Here is a 7,495-nt window from a genome sequence, read left to right on the forward strand (position 1 = left end):
TGGAGGAAGAGCGCCTCATCTTCCGCCTAGGAACCCTCCAACCACAAGGGATGAACTCTGATTTCTCCAGTTTCCTCATTTCCCCTCCCCTCACCTTGTCTCAGTCAAATCCCTCGAACTCAGCACCGCCTTCCTAAACTGCAAACTTCTTCCTGACTTCTCCGCCCCCACCCCACTCCGGCCTATCACCCTCACCTTAACCTCCTTCCACCTATCGCATTTCCAATGTCCCTCCCCCAAGTCCCTCCTCCCTACCTTTTATCCTAGCCTGCTGGGCACACTTTCCTCATTCCTGAAGATGGGCTTATGCCCAAAACGCCGATTCTCCTGCTCCTTGGATGCTGCCTGACCTGCTGCGCTTTTCCATCAACACATTTTCAGCTACTACTGCCATCTCTTGAGCCACCAGCAGGAGGCAGGTTTGCAGAAAGGAAGGCCAGCAATCTCAACAGAAATGAAAGTTATAGCTTCAGGAATGTGTCTTCAAAAAATCCTTGAAAGAGATACAGTACCATGATATTTTATTAATTTGGCAACAATGGACTTGTTTATTGGGAAAAAAAATTGGAAATATAGAGTTAAAACTCACACAATACCTGGTTGTTGAAGAAGGAGCAACACTCTGAAAGCTAGTGCTTCTAAATAAACCTGTTGGACTATAACCTGGTGTTGTGTGATTTTTAACTTTGCACACCCCAGTCCAACACCAGCATCTCCAAATCATTGGAAATATATTTGATGTAATCTTTCCAGCTCTAAGACATCACCTACTCCTTAATGAGTTGCAGTGAGGTTAGAATATATGTGAAGGTATATGCAATGTATTTTCATTCACTATTATGCTGTATGCAGCATCAATGGGTGATGACTCAATGGCTACAGAGGGACTAGTTTAATCATTTTATCTAAGTTGGTAAAAGCTCACAATGAAGTCCACTACGATGTTGATATATTTTAATCAGCAAATGTTTTTTTTTCTTTTGTTTTAAAAAGAATAAAGCTCCCTTTTCTCTATTAAAGAGAAAACTAACTGAAAGTAAAGTTGCCTCCACACTGTTCCCATCAAACACTCCCAGGAGAGGTGCAGCACGAGGTAAGAAGAGAGCATACGTCTGAGACCACCTCAGATTGTTATGATCTTGCCTTTATTTTTTTCAGAGGTTAAAATGTTTCTTCTTGCAGGTCTCATGGAAGGATCTACTAACGTTAGCACACAGTCTCACCAGTACTGAGTGCTCCAGTAACTCATTCAAGTGACCATTCCCTGGGCATGTGAGTCTAAACAGCGAACTATCCGAAGGCTGTTTGGAGCTGAGTACAATCTGTTCTCTCCAGATAGCCACACTTGTACTTTCTAGCTAAGTTAGACACAGGGTTCTGTTTCCCCTTCCCAGCATGGTAAAGTGTTGAAGCCTACCGAAACTGACTGCACATTTTACCCTAACACAGATGAGCTAGCAAAGCACAGGCTAGGTAAATCTTTGCAGAACCTCTCCTGAATGTCACCAACTCAAATACGCATCTTACTTTAGAGGAAGCGGTTAGGCAGTTGAGCCACTAGCCCTTGACAGAAGGCGTATATGTGTCCCCCACTGTTATCATACAGACTGTCTGGGCACAGTGAGCCACAGTGTGAATGTAGGGCAGACAGCCAAGTTTGTGAGCGATGATCTCACAGCTGGATGGGTGCCAGCTCATTCTTTCGTTGACTGCCTTGTAACTTATCAAACAGCCATAACTGTAAGTCTGACATGTCTGTAATTTATACATCACATCAGTCTTTGCATTATCCAATCCTGCAAATTTATGGTGGCTTGTATTTATAAAACTAAGATACTGACATTCAAGATGTGAAATGGAATGGCTGCTTGATCTACAGTTACTTCATGAGACCTGCAGTGAGATTTTTCAGCTGATTTTCTGCAGCAATTTCTCTTCTCCATGCCACCCCCTAACTACTACAATCCTTGGGAAGGAGCAGAGGGGAAAAAGGCAGAGTTTTAAATACCATATTAAGCACTAGAACTAGTATAATCCCACACGATTGGAATTGAAGTGACAAGCTTTCTCACAATCCATATCACGAAAGAGAACTCTGGATGTCTAGGACAGTTCAGGATTGGATAAAGAAGAAATCTAAAGGGAGCATTTCAGCTGCGGACCAAGAGGAATGTAGGAAGTGCAGGAGGGAACTTAAGAAAGTAATTAGAAGAGTTAAAAGGGGGCATGAAAAAAGACATGCACAAAGCATTAGGGAGAATCTCAAGATATTTTACAAATGCATTAAAAGGGCAGAGGTTAACCAGGGAAAGAATAGGGAAAAGTGAGTTCTGCAGATGCTGGAGATCAGAATCGAGAGTGTGTTGCTGGAAAAGCACAGCAAGTCAGGCAGCATCCAAGGAGCAGGAGAATCAACGTTCGGGCTGGAGCCCTTTCCTGATGAAGGGCTCTGGCCTGAAACGTCAATTCTCCTGCTCCTCGGATGCTGCCTGACCTACTGTGCTTTTCCAGCAACACACTCTCGACAGGGAAAGAGTAGGGCCCATTCGGGACCAAGAGAGCAATCTGTGTTTGAAACCACAGGGTGTTGAATGAACACTTCTGTCTGTCTTTGCTCTGGAAAAGGAGAACAGAGGTATGGAATTCAAGAGAAGGGACTGAGAGTAACTTGCACAGTTGACATAGGAAATGGGAGATATTGGAGGTTCTGTTGGACTTAAAAGAATAGACAAATCCCCTGGCCCAGATGAACTGTGTCCCCAGGCTGTTGTGGGAAGCCAGGCAGGAAATTGCAGGGGCTCTGGCACAAACTTTTAATTCCTCTCTGGTCACAGGAGAAGAACCAGAGGACTGCAGGATGGCTAATGTGGTTCCATCTTTTAAGAGGGGTAATAGAGATGAACCAGGAAATTACAGATTGCTGAGACTCATGTCAGTGGTAGGAAAACTATTGGAGAAAACTTTGAAGAAGAGAATTAATATGCATGTGGAAAGGCATGGGTTAATTAGAGAAAATCAGTGTGGCTTTGTCAAAGGCTTGGAGTTGAATGGTCAACGTTTGTTGCATTAATCATAGAGTCCCTACACTGTGAAAACAGACCATTTGGCCCAACAAGTCCACACCGACCCTCCGAAGAATATCCCACCCAGACCCACTCCCCCACCCTATTACCCTATATTTCCCCTGACTAATGCACCTAACATTCACACCCCTGAACACTATGAGCAATTTAGCATGGCCAATTCACCTGACCTGCACATCTTTGGATTATGGGAGGAAACCAGAGCACCCGGAGGAAACCCATGCAGACACAGGGAGAATTTTGCTTTTTGTCTTTGCCAACCTCCAGGGACTTCAGATCAGAAACTACACAGATCTCACCACCTGTCCGGGCTCACAAGTCTATTCCTGTTTTAGTTACCTCGAGACCCTGCAAATCCCTGCAGTTTTTCTATGCACCTTCTATCACCTGGCTTGATTCATTTCTAATGCTGCTACAGGCTTGTCATCTCTCAAAACCCTCAACACGTCTTACTTCTCTGTTCTCTCTTTCAAAAGCCTTGTTAAAACTCACTCCTCTAACCACATACTCAATCACTCATGACCTCTTCCTGTCCCTACCAGCTGGGAAGTTTGACTAAGGGCATTTATACAAACAAAATTTACAAAACTTTACAAGGACGTTGCCGGTGTTGGAGGATCTGAGCTATAGGGACAGGCTGAATAGGCTGAGACTGTTTTTCCTGGACTTCAGAGGCTGAGGGGTGATCCTTTAAAGGTTATAAAATCTTGAGTGTTATGGATATGTTTGCACATTCTCCCTGTGTCTGCTTGGGCTTCCTCTGGGTGCTCCGGTTTCCTCCCACAATCCAAAGATGTGTAGATTGGGTGAATTAGCCATCCTAAATTGCCCGTAGTGTTCAGGGATGTGTAGGTTAGGTGCATTAGTGTGCGGTAATAGGGTAAGGGGAATGGGTCTGGGTGCATTACTCTTTGAAGGTTCGGCGTGGACTTGTTGGGCCGAAGTGCCTGTTTCCACACTGTAGGGATTCTATGATTCTATGGATGGGGTGAATAGCCAAAATCTTTTCCCTTGGGTAGCGAAGTCCAGAATTAGAAGGCATAGATGAGAGGGCAAAGATTTAAAAGGGACCTAAGGGGCAACATTTTCACACAGAGGGTGGTGCGTGTATGAAATAAATTGCCAGAGGAAATGGTGGAGGCTGGTACAATTACAACATTTAAAAGGCATCTGAATGGGTATATGAATAGGAAGGGTTTAGACAGATATGGGCCAAATGCTGGCAAATGGGACTACAGGTCATTCTGCTATAATGCGCATTTCTTCAGCACCAATTGGCTATAACACAATTGACGAATTGTGGACGCTGTTTGGATAATGCCAACTTTCTACTGAATGGGTAAAGTGATTTTCTATCTGCGATCTTCTACAGGGCGATTTTCTCTGGTGTGAGGTTGCAGAGAAACACAGCTGCCATGTTACAGCAGAACGACCTGGAGATCAGTTTAGGATATCTGGTCGACATGGATGCGTCAGATTGAAGGGTCTGTTTCCACGCTGTACGATTTTATGATTCTCTTGACTCTATGTGTTACTGAGTCATTTGAAGTGGGCAAATTATACACATCTGGAGTCATTTTATTTGAGGACATTATGATTGCAGGAATTAGTAGCCTTTAGTACACTTACAGCATTAAATTTTGGTGTCAACACAAACCAAAGCGTCTCATGTAACTAGGGATTTAAAGTACTGTTGGACACCACATATAGCATGTAGAAGCAGCCGTCAGTCCCAGGATCTCAAGAGGGAATATTATACTTGGATGTTTAATGTGTGCAAGTGCATTAATGATTGAAAAACTCAGTCCCTATAATTAATTGGATACAATTTCCAGTGCATCTATTACATTGGCAGCTATCCAACTCTGGAAGATTTCCCAGTTATGTTCTATCACACAAAACCAAACTAATTACCAATCTATCATAGCATAAAATATTAAAGTCATCAATATCACCATGAAGTGATACCTCTTCTACACTCAAATTTCAAATCGTTCTGGAACTACTAAACTCTGGATCTCACCATAAACATGATTTAGACAAGAGATGTATGGTGGTTGTAAAGTGAATGTTACTGCCTTTATCATCATAGCAACATTCAACAATAGATAGTGTCACATGGGTTTATCAGTAATCAGGATGTTTGCGGGGTGCGTAAGGTTTGCTTGTTACAATAAACTCCAGAAAAAGAAAAAGTACCGTGGATTAGACGATGTTATTTACATCATTGATGGGTCAAGGCCAAGCTTCTGCCAGATACTTATTGGCAAGCACTTGAACATTCATCCTGTCATCCTGTCATCACACACACCATCTCTGCTGGCTCAACAAGTTACATTTTGTGATGCGGTGTTAAAACTTCTTCAATCTAGTATTATTTAAAATTGATACAAATCACAGGATCTTCTATATAAGCATAAATAAAAGTTTAAACAAGATGCAGTCATACAATTCCAATACTGGAGGGGTTAAGTCTATCCTACCTGTAATAAATACTTAACTACCACTTTACAAGCGATGGTACAATGAATTGGTGGAGAAGAACTTGAATATATACAGTGCCTTTCACAACACAAGGGATGCCCAAAGCACATTAAGTACCAATTAAGCACTTTCTGAAATTAAGGTAAAAGTTGCCATAGCCATACTAGACAATAGGCTGCTCTCTCAATAGAAAGAGACGAATGTGATTGTTTAACATGAGGGTCACCAAGCCTATAGTGAGGGGAGAAGTTGAGAAGGAGAGTCTTTCATGGTTAACCCTCAGCCAGTGCAGGAACATAAGACATAGGAGCCGAATTAAGCCATTCAGCACATTGAGTTTGCTCCAATGTTTGATCATGCCTGGTGTTTCTCAAGCCCATTCTCATGCCTTCTCCCTGTAACCCTTGATCCCTTATTAATCAAGAATCTCCTCTTGTCTTAAATACACTCAATGACTTGGCCTCCACAGTCCTCTATGACAATGAGTTCCACAATTCACCATCTTTTGGTTGAAGAAATTTCTCCTCATTTCAGTTCTAAAGAGTCATCCCTTCACCCTGAAGCTGTGCCCTTGGGTTCTCGTCTCCTACTAATGGCACTCTATTGGGTCTCTCAATATTTCCCCTCAACCTTCTAAGCTCCATCAAGTAGGGATCTAGAATCCTCAACTCTCCTCATATGACCAAAATTGAAGGCATGCTGTTGGTATCGCTTTGCATCGCAAACCAGCTGTTCAGCCAAGAGAGCTAACTGGCCATCACTTTTTGGAATACAGCCACTATGTGTAACAGAAATAAAACATGCTAGCTTAAGCTGTGTGTTCAGTTTCTGGATCAGGACTTGAAGTTGCAATGTCCTGGTTCAAAAGCAAGAGCGCTACCAACTGAGTCATGGTTCTAATAAAGACAACAGTCCTAAATTATCTCCGGGCTGTAGCAGCTATCACAACACTTTGGATCACAAGCATTTTAATGACGTTGCCCTGGAGGGGTGTAATGGACACAGTTTGGTATGGTAATGACAATTGCTGTTGTAAAACTGACTACTTTGCTTGGAAAAGCAATTTATTGTGTTTTTTCTCTCTCTCTAATTCTTTCAGTCAATGATTTAAAACACAACTACAGCACACCCAGATCAACAGGATCAAATTGCAAAGGATTTTTCAATTAAACATAAGAAGAGCTTTGAGATGTTTCCCTGTATCCAATGAACAGTAAAAATGCAATCTGGTATAGTTTTAACTCAATTCATCATTTGCATTTCTATTAGTGATGTTCTGGATGCTATAGAACTCTTGAAATTTCAGAACAAAAGGGACCTGTTCAGCAAATAATGTCTGTGCTAGCTCTCTGAATGGGCTATCAACTGTGTTATGACACAGCGGTGAACTCTCCTGCTAATTAATATTCTCAATTCCTTCGTCTCCGCTGCATCTGCTCCCAGGAGGACCAATTCCAATACCGAACAAACCAGATGGCGTCCTTCTTCAAAGACCGCAATTTCCCCCCTGATGTGACCGACGATGCCCTCCACCGCATCTCCTCCACTTCCCGCTTCTCCACCCTTGAGCCCTGCCTCTCCAATCACCACCAGGACAGAACCCCACTGGTCCTCACCTACCACTCCACCAACCTTCATATACATCGTATCATCCATTGTCATTTCCGCCACCTTCAAACGGACCCCACCACCAGGGATATATTTCCCTCCCCTCCCCTATCAGCGTTCCGAAAAGACCACTCCCTCCGTGACTCTCTTGTCAGGTCCACACCCTCCACCAACCCAACCTCCACTCCCGGCAACTTCCCCTGCAACCGCAAGAAATGCAAAACGTGCGCCCACACCTCTTCCCTTACTTCCCTCCAAGGCCCCAAGGGATCCTTCCATATCCGCCACAAATTCACCTGCACCTCCACACACATCATTTA

General features: G+C 43.2%; 1 protein-coding gene across 6 annotated transcripts in view; it reads right to left on the reverse strand.

Annotated features, from left to right (window-relative positions):
- cd99l2 (CD99 molecule-like 2) overlaps positions 1-7,495 on the reverse strand; it is a 167,862-nt gene that overhangs the window by 75,139 nt on the left and 85,228 nt on the right. The window lies entirely within an intron of this gene.

The sequence above is a fragment of the Chiloscyllium plagiosum genome, chromosome 15 (assembly GCF_004010195.1).
Source record: "Chiloscyllium plagiosum isolate BGI_BamShark_2017 chromosome 15, ASM401019v2, whole genome shotgun sequence".
Taxonomy (NCBI): Eukaryota; Metazoa; Chordata; class Chondrichthyes; order Orectolobiformes; family Hemiscylliidae; genus Chiloscyllium; species Chiloscyllium plagiosum.